A 14,560-nucleotide genomic window follows, 5' to 3' on the forward strand; every position below is an offset into this window, starting at 1 on the left:
TCCCAGAACATCTAAGCCAACAATGATAGTGTTGAACCGTTCGAACAGCTCATCAATGGACTCTCCTTCCTTCATTGTAAACATTTCATATTCTCTATTCAACATATCTGTCCGAGTCTTCTTTACAATAGTGGTTCCTTCATGAGTGATTTATAGCTTGTCCCAGATTTCCTTTGCCGTTGTGCATCGTGATACCCATCGGTACTCCTCAAAGCTGATAGCACAGTTGAGCAGGTTTACTGCCTTGGCATTTAATTCTACCTTCTTCCTATCTTCCTCGGTCCATCTTGCTTCTGGTTTGAGAGAGACTACCCCTTCAACACTTGTGGTAGTTGGAAATTGAGGCCCTTCAAGAATAATCTTCCAAAGTCTGTAATCTACAGCTTGCACAAATATCTTCATCCTCTCCTTCCAATAGGTATAATTTTTCCCATTGAAAAGAGGAGGTCTGTTGCTTGATTGTCCTTCGGTCAGATTATAGGACACCACATTTGCGCCACTGTTCTCCGCCATGAGGATCTTTACTCCAAGCTGCAAAGCTTGGTCTCTTTGAGACCAAGCTCTGATACCAATTGATGGTTTCAGTGGCTAAGAGAAGGGAGGTTGAATCTTAGCCCCTTTTTTCTTGCTAACACTTGCTAGACTTAGAAGAGACTTTTCTGTTTTATCTCGTCCCTAGCCACGAGACATTTTCATTTTGTCTCGTCACTTGACACGAGACATTTTTTATTTTTCATCTGAATAGTAAGAACAGAATTGAAGTAGGAAGAAAGAGAGAAGATTACACCCAGATATATCCTGGTTCAGCTGCTAAGTGCAGTGCAGCCTACATCCAGTCTCCATCACAACAATGATGGAATTTCACTATAATCATCCAGATTACAACTTGTAAAGTGCTAACCCAACTTACAAGGGGATTCCCACAGAATCATGAAACACAACACAGATGTACAAAGGAACTCTAAGACATCTATGGTTTTTTCTTTTAATTTTGCACTCTCTGCCTTTTTTCACTCTATGGCTTTTTCATACAAACCTCACTGTTTGCCTTTTTCCATGAGACTCAAGACATGACAAAATTAAACAGAAAAATACAAAACAGAAAACATTGAAGGAGAAGAAGAACTGCTAGCTTAGGTAGCTCTGAGAACTCTGTGCCTTGCACTCTCAAATCTTACTCCTTGAATCAAACCATAACTGTTCACCCCTTTTATAGAGAAGTGAAGCCTTCACGGTTGAAACACAAACCCGAGCTCAACTTCTTTTCCTTCACAACAAAACCGGTTCGGCCACAAAGAGAGAAGAGGTAACTCATGCAAAAACCAACATGCAAATACCTCTAGTCCTTCCTTGGTCATCACTCTTCATCAATCCGAGCACTCCATCCTTGGCTTCCTCTCCAAGATGGATTTCTGGCCCTTGATGCTTCATGATGATGATGACTTCATCTGCTTCAATCTCTGCCTCAACCATCACTTCGCCACTCTAGCTACTCCCTGTGGTGGTTGAGCAGAATCAAAGACAAGCCACATCTCCAAGATCTTCCTTACTGGCCGAATCTTCAATGTCCATTTTTGAGCATAAAAAGCTCAAGATAACCTCACCAAATCTAACCATATTTGGTGAATATCTCAGCCACAGCTCATTTTTATTTTAGTATGTTTTCTTGCCATCATTAGCTTGATGGTCTTGATGCATGCAACTTCTTCTTTTTCTTGGTTGAAGAACATTTCTTCCATTGTTTCCTGGACAAGGACCGAAGAAAGAAGAAGAAAGAGATGAGAGAGAATAAAAGAATCTGAAGAAAAGCAATGTAGAGTGGTTAAACACATTAATTTGAGAATAGCTTGCTTTTACTTCCCGTAGAGTGGCGTGCATAGTCATAATAGCCATCAAATCAATCTTCTCTATCTTTCTTATGTTTCCAATGCATTAATTAAATTTGAATTCCATCCAAATTGAGAATTGGAATCCGTTGGAGCATGCAACCATGATCAAGAGAATGGGTTTTTAAATGAATAAAGTAATATTATGTTCCATCTCTCCCCTTTTTGTTTCGGACCAAACAAGTTGGTTATACACCAATAATATATTTGGGCTTGCATATTCAAGTCTGGCCCAAACCAATTCAGCCTTAATGATTAAAACCATTTGTATGAATGCTGAATAAATTTTTAATAAAACTGGGCTAGCTGTAGATTTCCTTTATTTTTGGCCCAACAAAAATCTGCACAACAAAATTATTAATTAAGCAAGTGTGAATTAAAAACAAATTAATAATTTTGTAATTAATTGTTTTTAATAATATTTGTTCATCACAAATATTAATTTAGAGTTTTTCAAATTCATCAATATAGTTCCCTTACTTGCTGCTATAACCACATTAAACCTTTTGCTGTTGGCATCACTTCAACAAAAATATTAGAGTTTATCATCTATCATCTTAAAAGACTTATAAACATAAATATTTAAAAAGTTTAACTAGCATGTGTCTTAAAATTATAAATTAATAAATTTTTATAAAAAAATTAAAATTAAAATTAAAATTTTTAATATATTTATTGTATATTTATCAAAATAAAAAATTTAAATTTTTTATTAATAATAATAATTTTAACATTGTCTTAAAAACACATATTAGATAAATTTACATTGAAAAAAAAAAGATTAGCTAGCAGCACCAGCAATACACAACAGCAGAAAGTTTTAAATTAATAAATAATAATTGTACAATATATCTTATTAGTTAAGTTTTAATTAGAATATATCTCCAAAAATTTAAATCATACCAATCGCATTTTTCTTTTTTTTTTATACATGTTAGTTTTGATGTTGAGGAGGTGGATGATAGATATATGAGGAGCATCAAGACTCATGATTCTTTTGTTAATATTTGTCTGTATTTCTTTTATAGCAAGAAATTAAGGAAAAGCAAAAAGAAAAGCGACACTAGCGGCAACAAATTTAGGTGCGGAAATTAATTAATTGTTTTCATAAAAGCCTCGAGCGGCATAAAGAATTTTCTCTATATGGTGCTATTGGTATATCTTTTATTTTATTATTCAATTGATATAGAAGAGCATTAAACATAGGTTATAGACTTAGAACTATAATTTAAATTAATTCTCTATTTATTATTTTTTTCTTTTTCGAAATGCTGGCTTACTCGGTGTTAGATGCCGCTTAATTATTGGTTAGTTCTCTCCGGCAAGGAATTATGGTTTGCTTTGGTACGGAACAAATGAAACATTTAATTTGGATAATATTATTATAAATTAAAACCTTTTGAGGTCACAATTTTAAATAATGATTTATGGCGAGGGTTTTTTTTCTTATTGTTTGTTCTGCCATGGTTTGTATATTTTACAATGAGAAAAAAAATCCTACAAACCATTTCAATATTTCAATTTATTAGAAAAATTCAACAAAAATTTAAACAAGAATCTGTCTAATAACAGAAGTACCAAAATTAATTTTCTCATAATTTGTGCAATTAAATAGATAATATCAAAGATACTCTAAGCAGTAAATATAATGGCAAAAAATTAAATAATCAAACACCAAAATTTTAATATGAAAAAATTCTCAAAAGAGAGACAAAAAACTCACGGGACCTAGTCCAGTAAAATCTTCTACTATCAGAATAATGAGTACACAAACAGTCTTTCTAGTGACACTAGGGCATCTCAACAATCAACAAAATATATCACCAAAACTAGTGGAATCAACATAATTCCTCCACCAAGTGGGTATCTCAAATCAGGCAAAAGAGAAAGTAATACAACTAGCAAGTTATATCCTAATGTTCATCTCTACACCAGGAATAACATACTAAAATTTCATAAGAAATGGAGCAAGTTTACCAGTTTAATAGGATCAAAATTGACTTGCCCCTTTTCCCCAAATTCTTCTCATCTTCGACGCCGATGAAAAACTCTCTCCTCTCTGTATTTGATTGTTGTTTCAAAATGAGGGACTTCCTCCTCGTTCTCTCTCCGTGGCTATTAGCCACTTTATTCCTTTCCTTTTTTTTATTTATAATATGTGGTTCCCACTTAGTTGGGAACCCACAAACAAATCTCTCCCTCACCAACTCAAGTGGGGATAGGCTGCTCCACCAATCCTGCTTTCTCTTTACAGGAATTAAACTTCACTGCAGGTAAACTTTTAGTCATCATATCTGAACCATTATCATCAGTATGGATCTTCTCAAGTGCATATGACTTCATCTCAAGCACTTGACATATCCAATGATACCTCACATCTATGTGCTTCGATCGGGAATGAAACGTCGGATTCTTGCTGAGATGAATAGCACTCTGACTGTCACAAAATAACACAAACTTCTCTTGATAGATACCTAACTCTTATAGAAATTTTTTCATCCACAAGAATTCCTTAGAAGCTTCAACAACAGCAATGTATTCTGCCTCTGTAGTAGACAAAGTAACATATTTCTGAAGTCAAGATTGCCATGACACAGCTCCCCCTGCAAAAGTCATCATATAACCAAAAGTAGACTTCCTTGAATCAAGATCCCCAACCATATTCGCATCTGTGTAACCATCCAACACAGGTTGGCCACTCCCAAAGCGTAAACAAACTCTGGAAGTACTATTAAGGTATATGAGAATCCATTTCATTGCTTGCCAGTGTTCCTTTCCAAGATTAGAGAGAAACCAACTAACAATTCCAATGGCATGAGTAATATTCGGCCTGGTGCAAATCATGGCATACATCAAACTGCCAACTGCAGATGCATATGGAATCTTCTTCATTTTTGCTTTCTCTTTCTCACTTGTAGGACATTGCTGCGAACTCAGCTTGAAATGACAAGCAAGTAGAGTACTAACAGGTTTGGAATTACTCATGCTAAACCTCTCTAAAACCTTTTCAATATACTTCTGCTGCGACAACCACAGTTTTCCATTCTTCCTGTCACGAGTGATATTCATGCCAAGGATTTTTTTTGCAGGACCCAAATCCTTCATAGCAAAGGACATGTTTAAGTATTTCTTAAGACTTTCAATCTTCTTAGTGTCATGACCAACAATCAACATGTCATCAACATAAAGCAAAATAATTATAAAATCACCATCAAAGAATTTCTTAACATACACACAAGGATCAGAAAAAGTCTTACTATACCCATGATATTTCATGAAGGAATCAAACTTCGTGTACAGTCTTGGCGCTTGCTTTAGCCCATATAAACTCTTCTTCAACTTGCATACAAGGTGTTCCTTTTCTTTAACCTTGAAACCCTCTGGTTGCTCCATGTAAATTTCTTTATCTATCTCACCGTGAAGGAATGCAGTCTTCACATAAAGCTGCTCAACATCTAAATTCAAGCTAGCCGCCAACCCAAGCACAACTCAAATAGAGGACATCTTCATAACTGGAGAGAAAATCTCCTCAAAATCAATACCTTTCTTTTGCTCAAAACCTTTCACAACCAATCGAGTTTTGTACCTTAGTCGTGAGACATTTTCATCTGCTTTCAATTTGAACACCCATTTATTCTTGAATGCTCTCTTACCCTTCAGCAACTTCACCAATTCAAAAGTATGATTCTCATGCAAGGATTTCATTTCTTCTTGCATGGCCTTCAACCAATCTTCCTCATGCTCATCAGACATAGCTTTCTGGTAGCCCTCTGACTCCCCAGTCTCAATGTTCATCACATACTCATGAGGAGAGTATTTTTGAGAAAGATGATGCTCTCTAATAGATCTTCTCAATTCAGGCTCAACTGGTGGTTCAGGTGGAACTTCAACATCTGGTATCTCAGGTTGAGGTGTAGGCTCATCATGCAAATCATCACCATCATTATCAACTTGTACATCTTCTCCATCAACAGGAGGTCTAGTGGAAGGATCAGGTTCATCATCAGCAGAAAAATCAAGATCTTCAATAGTTTGGTCTTCAAGAAAAATCACATCTCGGCTTCTAATTATCTTCTTGCTCACCGGATCCCATAATCTGTAACCAAAGTCTTCGTGACCATAACCCATGAAGATACACTGCTTTGACTTTTCATCAAGTTTAGACCTTTCTTCTATTGGAATGTGAACAAAATCCCTGCAGCCAAACACTCGCAAGTGACTATAGGAGACATCTTTTCCTCTCCAAACTTTCTCTGGAACATCACCATTTAGTGGAACTGAAGGAGAAAGGTTGATCAGATCTACTGCAGTCCTCATCGCTTCACCCCAAAAGGATTTAGGCAACTTTGCATGAGAGAGCATACATCTGACTCTATCATTGATAGTGCGATTCATTCACTCTGCAACTCTATCATGTTGAGGAGTCTTAGGAACTGTCTTCTCAAGCTTGATCCCATGTCTTTTACAGTACTCTTCAAATGGACCCCTGTATTCACCACCATTATCTACTCAAACACATTTTAATTTTCTTTTTGTTTCCTTTTCAACACTTGCATGAAAGTGTTTAAAGATACCGAGCACCTGGTCTTTAGATTTCAAAACAAAAGCCCACACTTTTCGAGAATAATCATCAATAAAAGTAACAAAATATGATGCACCACCTAGTGTCTTAGCATCCATAGTTCAAACATCAGTGTGAACTAAATCTAGAACATGTGATCTCCTATGAGGTCCAGAACTATGAAATGATACTCTAGCTTGCTTTCCAACAAAACAATGAGTGCAAGTATTTAAATTTGTACCTTTCAAGACGCTTAGTCCTTTCTCGCTCAAGTGACCAAGACATATATGCCACAAATCAGAAGAAGAATCATAAGCTACATTCACATCTTCTTTGCACAACTTTGATTGCAATCGATAGAGAGTAGTGAGACTATTGTCTTCTCTAGCAACAATGAGAACCCCGTTGGGAATTTTGTATTTTTCACTACCAAAGGAAGTGCAATACCCCTCTTGATCCAATGCCTTCACTAAAATAAGATTGAATCGCATATCTGACGCATGCCTAACATTCTTCAACTGCAACTTGCATCTCATATTAGTTTCAAGCCACATATCACACATACCAATGATATCACACACTCCTTTATCTCCCAATCTGATCTTGCCAAAATTTTCAACAGTATAGGAAGTGAAAAATTCACGCCTCGGAGTGACATGACATGAGGCACCAAAATCCATAATCCAAGTGGAATCATCACAGACAAGTATTCATATAATTTTCATCATATGTGATAAGAACATCTTCATAAACAATAGCAGCAATTTCTTTATCACTATCTTTACCTTTGTCTTCGTTTATTCCCCTTGATTGTTCTCTTTTCAAGAATCTACAATACCTCTTGATATGCCCCGGCTTGCCACAATGGTGACAAATGAACTCCTTTCTTGGGTTGTACTTTCCTCTTTACTTGCTTCGACTCTCTGACTTGACAGAATTGTGAGGTTTTCTACTTAGACTTCTCCCCCGTGACGCTAAAATAAGTGCTTCTGACTAGGAGGAGGCATTAGTCAAACCTCGCTCTTTTCTTCTGCCTTCTTCATTCAACATGCTCTCTTTAACCATTGCTAATGTCAACTTCCCATTTGGACCTGAGTTAGTCAGTGTCATAACCAGAACTTCCCAACTATCAGGCAAAGAGCTCAACAACAACAAGGCTTGCAACTCATCATTCAAAGTGATTTTATTATTTGTCAGTTGGTTCACCGTCTCCTGAAAAATGCTCAAGTCTCTGGCATTGATTTACCTTTAACATACTTCATATTGACAAGCTTCCTAATCAAGAATGCTTTGTTTTGCACATTCTTTCTCTCATATAACTCCTTCAATTTCTTCCACATCTTCTCAGCATTTGTTTTAGTGTCAACATATGGATACACGCTAAGATCAAACCATTGCCTAATCAAAGTAACTGCCTTCCGATTCAACTTCTTCCATTCAGCATCGGATTTAGTACCTTTGTATTTATCCCCTTCCACAGGATCATACAAGTTCATACTATACAACATATCTTCCATGAGTATTTTCCTCCATTTAATCAGCACAGAGATAACAACCAAAGCTCTAGATACCACTTTGTTGGAAAAACTCAACAAAAGTTCAAACAAGAACCTGTCTAACAGTAGAAGCACCAAAAATAATTTTTCCACGACATGTGCGATTAATTAGACAATACCAAAGATACTCCAAGCAGCAAATATAATGGCCAAAAATTAAATAATCAGACACCAAAATTTTAACGTGGGAAAACCCCCCAAAAGAGGGACAAAAAACCCACGGAATCTGATCCAGTAAAATCTTCCACTATCAGAATATTTGATTGTAACCAGAGTAAATATCCATAAAACTTAACACTTGATAACCTGAGGTGTCATCTACCAGTCTATCAAAATTCGGCAGTGGATAAGAGTCATTTGGACAGGCTTTGTTCAAATCTGTAAAGTCTACGCACATGCGTCATTTTTCCGAGTTTTTTCTAACCATCACTACGTTTGCTAGCCATGACGAGAAACAAAGTTCTCAGATGAAACCTGCATCAAGTAATTTATGTGTTTCTGCTGTTGCTGCATGTTTTCTCTCTGTGCCCAAATTTCGTTTCTTTTGCCTCATTGGTCGAGTGTTAGGGTTAACTGCTAACTTGTTACATATGAAATTCGGATCAATTCCTGACATGCCAACAGGTGTCCATGCAAATAGATTGGAATTGAACTTCAATGTTCTTTTATAAACAATGTTCTATATATATATATATATAAAACTTTGCTTTTATATTTTTTTAATCAAACATAACAAAGTACAACATTCTTCATCTTTTTTTTTCTCAATCTACGACTAAAAATTGTCAATTCTAATCATGAATATTCTTTTTCTTTCTTAAAGGTATGCCCGTACTGTGGCCATAGCGATGACACTGTTGATATATGTTACGCCAAGTATGGCTACCTGCTAGAGCAACCAACAGGTAGTCTGAAATTTCATAACAAGGGTCATTCTTCCACCATTAATGCCGTTGTCCCCTTACCTCCCAAAACTTCTTTGTTGCACAACTCTCACCCGCCCAACACTCTTCTCTCGTGGCACTTCTAAAAAAAAGGGTAAAACTGATCATCTAGATTACAAAAAATAGAAACAATCATTCTTCTCATAAAAAAAATGAGTCATTCAAATAAACTTGGACTTTTGCTAAGTCCAAGTACTTATTGTTTTTGTTCTTTGAGTACTTTTTCTATTATTAATAATTTTTTAAATCTAAATTTATTTTTGAACATTTCGATTATTATTATTATAGTGGCACATATCACATTGCATCAAATTTATCTTGGTTCATCTCTTATACATAAATTTCTCTTATTATTGTTCATTTACTAAATGGCTCTCAAATTAATACAATTACTTCCACACTCAAATGTACATTTTCATCTTCTTTTCGTACTTTACAAGCCAACAATTTGAGGACAATTGGTTTGGATAGAATGAGAGAGAAATTATATATTCTTGAACCCAACTTCACTAATAATCTATCCACTACACATTCCGTAAATTTCATCCAATCCTCATCCATTACGCCTTTATATGGCATTTTCGTTTAGAAAATTTTTTTAGACAAAGACTCAATCATCTACATATAAACATTTTTCTCTTATTTCTATGCATCATGACGAGACTTGTGACATTTGTCGTCTTTCTAAGTAAAAGAAACTTTCATTTTTTCAAAGTTTTAATAAAGCTAATGCAAATTTTAATTTATTACATTTTGATATTTGGGATCCGTTTCGACAAAATTTTACTCATAATCATAAATATTTTTTAACTATTATTGATGCTTTTAGTCGCTTTACATGGGTTGTTTTATTAAAATCAAAATGAGAAGTATAAAATCATGTAAAAAATTTTATTAATTTAGTTGAAATACAATTTAACTCTAAAGTCAAAACTGTCTGTTTAGATAATGGACCAGAATTTATTTTATATTATATGATTTTTATGCTTCAAAGGACATTATTCATCAACATAGTTGTGTTAAAACCCCTCAATAAAATAAAAAAGTAAAATGCAAGCATCAATATATTTTGAATATAGCTCGTATTATTATGTTTCAATCTAATTTACTATTTTTTTGTCTTATGTGGTTCACCATACTATTTATTTGTTTAATAGAGTTTCATCATCTGCAATTAATTTTAAAATACCATTTGAGATTTTATTTAATCATCCACCAAATTATTATCAATATCTTAAAATTTTTGGATGCTTATGTTTTGTTTCTATCCTAATGGCAAATAGATTAAAATTTGATCCAAGAGTAAAAAAGACTGTGTTTATTGATTTTTAACATGGTTTTAAAATATATACTATTTATGTTTTAAAAGATAAAAGGATTGAGATTTTCAGAAACGTGATTTTTTAGGAAATGATCTTGCCCTTAGTCACAAAAAATATCCAATTCCATACATCCAATCCAATATTACCGAACACACCTTCTCAAAAATCAGATTCAGTTAGTCTTCCTATTTGGCCAGAACCTATTTCTATTGACTCACACCTCATTTTCATTAGTCCACCCACTAACCCACTTTCATCTAATTCTTTATTTTCTCTAACAACCTCTCCTTATTTTTTACTATTGTGTCCTAACCAACTTGAACTCATGACCACTGAATCTATTTCTAGTCATACACCCTCCTCTCCTTTCACAATAGACACTAGTCCACCATCACCTCTTTATCTCACGTCACCTTCCTCATTACATGAGCAACTCCATCTTTGTCATTCTGATCGACCTCACCAACCTACAGCATATCTCTCTAATTACTTGTGCAGTTCTTCTCTCACCTCCACAAATCTCTCTCTCCAAGTGTTGGTATCCTTTATCTTTAGTCATGTTTTTTTCTTCTCTTTCATCATCATATAATAATTTTTTTTATCTCTATATTCTGATGTTGAGCCAACGTCCTTTAAGGACGCCAATCAACACTAATTGGCGTAGTGCTATGAAAGATGAGTTGGATGCTCTTGAGTTAAACAAAATTTGGCGTCTTGTTGATTGTTATGCAGGTGTTAAGTCGGTTGGATGTAAATGGGTTTATCGCATCAAACGCAAAACTGATGGTTCAGTTGATCGATATAAGGCACGTCTTGTGGCTAAAAGATTTACCCAGATTGAAGGTGTTGATTTCTTAGAAAATTTTTCTCCTGTTGTTAAGCCTACTACCATCATATTGGTTTTGATATTGGCCTCTATGAAACATTGACACATACATTAGTTGGATGTCAATAATGCTTTCTTACATAGGGATATTTCTAAAGATGTTTACATGATTCTGCCACTCGGATTTACATCTTCTCGACCGAATCAGTGTTGTAAACTGCTAAATTCATTGTATGGTTTACGACAATCTAGTCGTATATCGTATAACAAACTTTCTCATCTTCTGCTATCTCATGAATATCAGCAGATCTTATCCGATTATAGTCTATTTGTTAAATTCACTGGTGCTCAAATTTTTATCATTCTAGTATATGCTGACGACATTGTTCTCACTGGTAATTCCATCTTTGAACTTGCTGTCATTAAGTCTTTTTTATACCAACACTTCTAAGTTACAGACTTGGACCCATTAAAATATTTTTTGGATATTGAGGTTGTTCGATCAGCAAAGAAAATTTGCTTATCTTAGAGAAAATATTGTCTTAATCTTTTGGAGGATTTTGGTTTATTTGGTGCTAAACCTGCCTCTATTCCAATGGATAGTGACACACGATTATATCAAGACAATAGTCCCCGGTTATTTGACCTTTATGTTTATTGTTGTTTGATTGGACGACTTATCTATCTTAACACTATCCGACCAGACATCATATATGCCACTCAACAATTAAATCAATTTATGACGTCTTTTATTGACTCTCATCTTTAATCTGCCAAGTGTGTGTTACGATATTTGAAAACTAGTCTCAGCAAAAGATTTTTTTTAAGAGAATCAGAAATTCAAATTCACAGCTTTAGTGACTCCGATTGACGGGTTGTCTTGATACTTGAAGATCGTTGACTGGTTATTGCTTTTTCTAAGATAATTCTTTGGTTTATTGAAAAAATAAGAAATAAACCACTATTGCTTGGTCATCCACAGAAGTCGAATACCGTGTCCTTACTAGTATAACTTGTGAGCTTCAATGACTACTAAATTTTTTGTAATTTCTTTACATCTCTTCCATTCGTCCACCAGTATTGTATTGTAATAATCAAAGCGCTCTTCACATCGCAGCTATTCCAGTTTTTCATAAACAAACCAAACATATGGAGATTGGCTATCATTTAGTTTATGAAAAAGTTTAAACTAGAGTGATGAAACTTCTTCTCATACATTCTTCTAGATAGTTAGCCGATATATTCACTAAACCTTTATCTCCTCAACTCTTTTATTGCAATCTTTTTAAATTTAGTATTTTCGACACCTTTTACCCCCAGTTTGTAGGAGCTTACTAAATCACTCCTCAATATTAGTCTATAATAATAATAAAAAAATCTCACACCAACCTATAAATTCAATCCAATAAAATACATAAATTCTACCAAAATTTTAATTTTTATTAATTTATTTTATCTTATTTTTATTTATTATTTTATCTTTATTTATTATCTTATTTTTATTTATTTTTATTTTTTATAAATAATATTTTATATATATTTAACTTTATTTTTATAATTTTTTAATAAAAAAAATATAATATATTCTTCGCCTTTTCTTTTCTTATTCTTTCACAATTTTATTATTATACACGCACGGTGGCCGTTTTATTTTATCTTTCAAAAGCCAAAATAATTAGTTTCATCAATGTCTTATTATCTTTTGCTTGTCTTATTTTTATATATATATTGTTCTTCTATGTGTAAAGCAAAATGGGCGCGGTGTATATACCATATACTAGAAAAGCAGTTATCACTTGCCACAAGTTATATTAAAGGAAAAAGATGATTATTAGATATATAGAATAAAGTAAAATAATATTGGTTTAATTACTTTTTTAAGTTCTTATATTTTCATTAATTTTTTAATTAAATTATTACAGTTTAAAAATTTATAATTGAATTATTATATTAGATAAAAACATATGATCAAATCCTTACTAATAGTTATTTTCTTGAAATACATTAATTATAAAATATTTTTTAGAATATTTTATAATTTATTTTATATCAAATAAAAAATAATTAGAATTAATCTAATTAAAAATAGATAAAATTATAAAGACCAATAAAATAATTAAACTAAATATTTATTTACCTATTTAAAAGTTAAAATGCAAATAAACTATTATACAAATATAATTATATATATATTTGTACGATAAAAATGCAAACTATTATTATTGTTCGTTTTTTTTTCTTTTTCTTTCTTTTGAAAAATAGCATATATGACTTCTTGTATTGTCAAGTTGGATGAATCCCTTTTCTTATTAATGGAGCACTTTGTAATAAGCCTAAGGAAGAGTATTCCATCTCTAATTGTATTATTATTATATTTGCAGCACTGAAGATTGTCTAAATCATTTTACACTTGTCAGCAACTAATCTCAATACTTAGCTTTAAATAATGAAGAAATTAAAATATCAACATCATGTAGTAAAATCATGAATCTAACAGTAGATAATAAAAAGTAGGGCACTCAAACGAATTGGACATGCATGATATAAATCCTCCTAATAATGATTAGGAGGTAGAATAATTTATATTATCTGTGGGTTCCAACTTGCTAAACTTTCTCTATATATTAGAATATACACAAAGATTTTTTGAGAAATATATTATTTGGAAGATTGAAGTTACTTTCTTACACCCAACATTATTCATGTTGCTAGGGGCACTAAATTTATATAATGAGAACTGATGAGAAGATATTAATTAGAAAGTTAAAGGATATACTAATTATTCATACCTGGTTTTCTGTTCAATATATTTAACATATCTTCTTCCTCTAAGACTCACTGCTTTTGGAATTTTTTTCCCCTCAAGTTGGTTTGAATATTCTGCCCCCTCAACATTGCAAACTATGTCTAGAGAAATTATTTTTATATGAACATAAATTTAACACTTTCAGTTTAACCCAATTTATAGTAAAAGTTGGTTTAATTTCTTAATTAAATTGACTTAAAACATGCATAAGTATATATTTATTTATAAATTTTGTATTATTCTTATTGTAAATATATTTAAATAAAGTGTTGAACTTGTGTTTGCATTTCAGATTTAAGCCTTGGAACAACCAATACCCAGTTGTTAACTAGAAAAAAATTTAAAAGAAATATACTTTTATATTAAAAAAGGTAGATTCCTTTGCATATTTGCATATCATAATATCACATCAACCACCACCGCACGTGCGCAGAGATGGAGCACGCAGTAGAACACATAGGCAATTATTTAAATAATAAAAGAAAGGAAATGCAATCATTTAAGATATTAGATGATATCTTTTGTATCTTTAATTTTTTAAATTTATTTTTATTTTATAAGAGTAATTAAGGATAATAAATTTTGTCTATCAGTTTGTTTAGATGTGATTCTTTGTATAAAATTTTTAAAACAGAATTAAAATATTTAAGAACATATAC

Source organism: Arachis duranensis, chromosome 4 (genome assembly GCF_000817695.3).
Source record: "Arachis duranensis cultivar V14167 chromosome 4, aradu.V14167.gnm2.J7QH, whole genome shotgun sequence".
In the NCBI taxonomy this organism is placed as follows: domain Eukaryota; kingdom Viridiplantae; phylum Streptophyta; class Magnoliopsida; order Fabales; family Fabaceae; genus Arachis; species Arachis duranensis.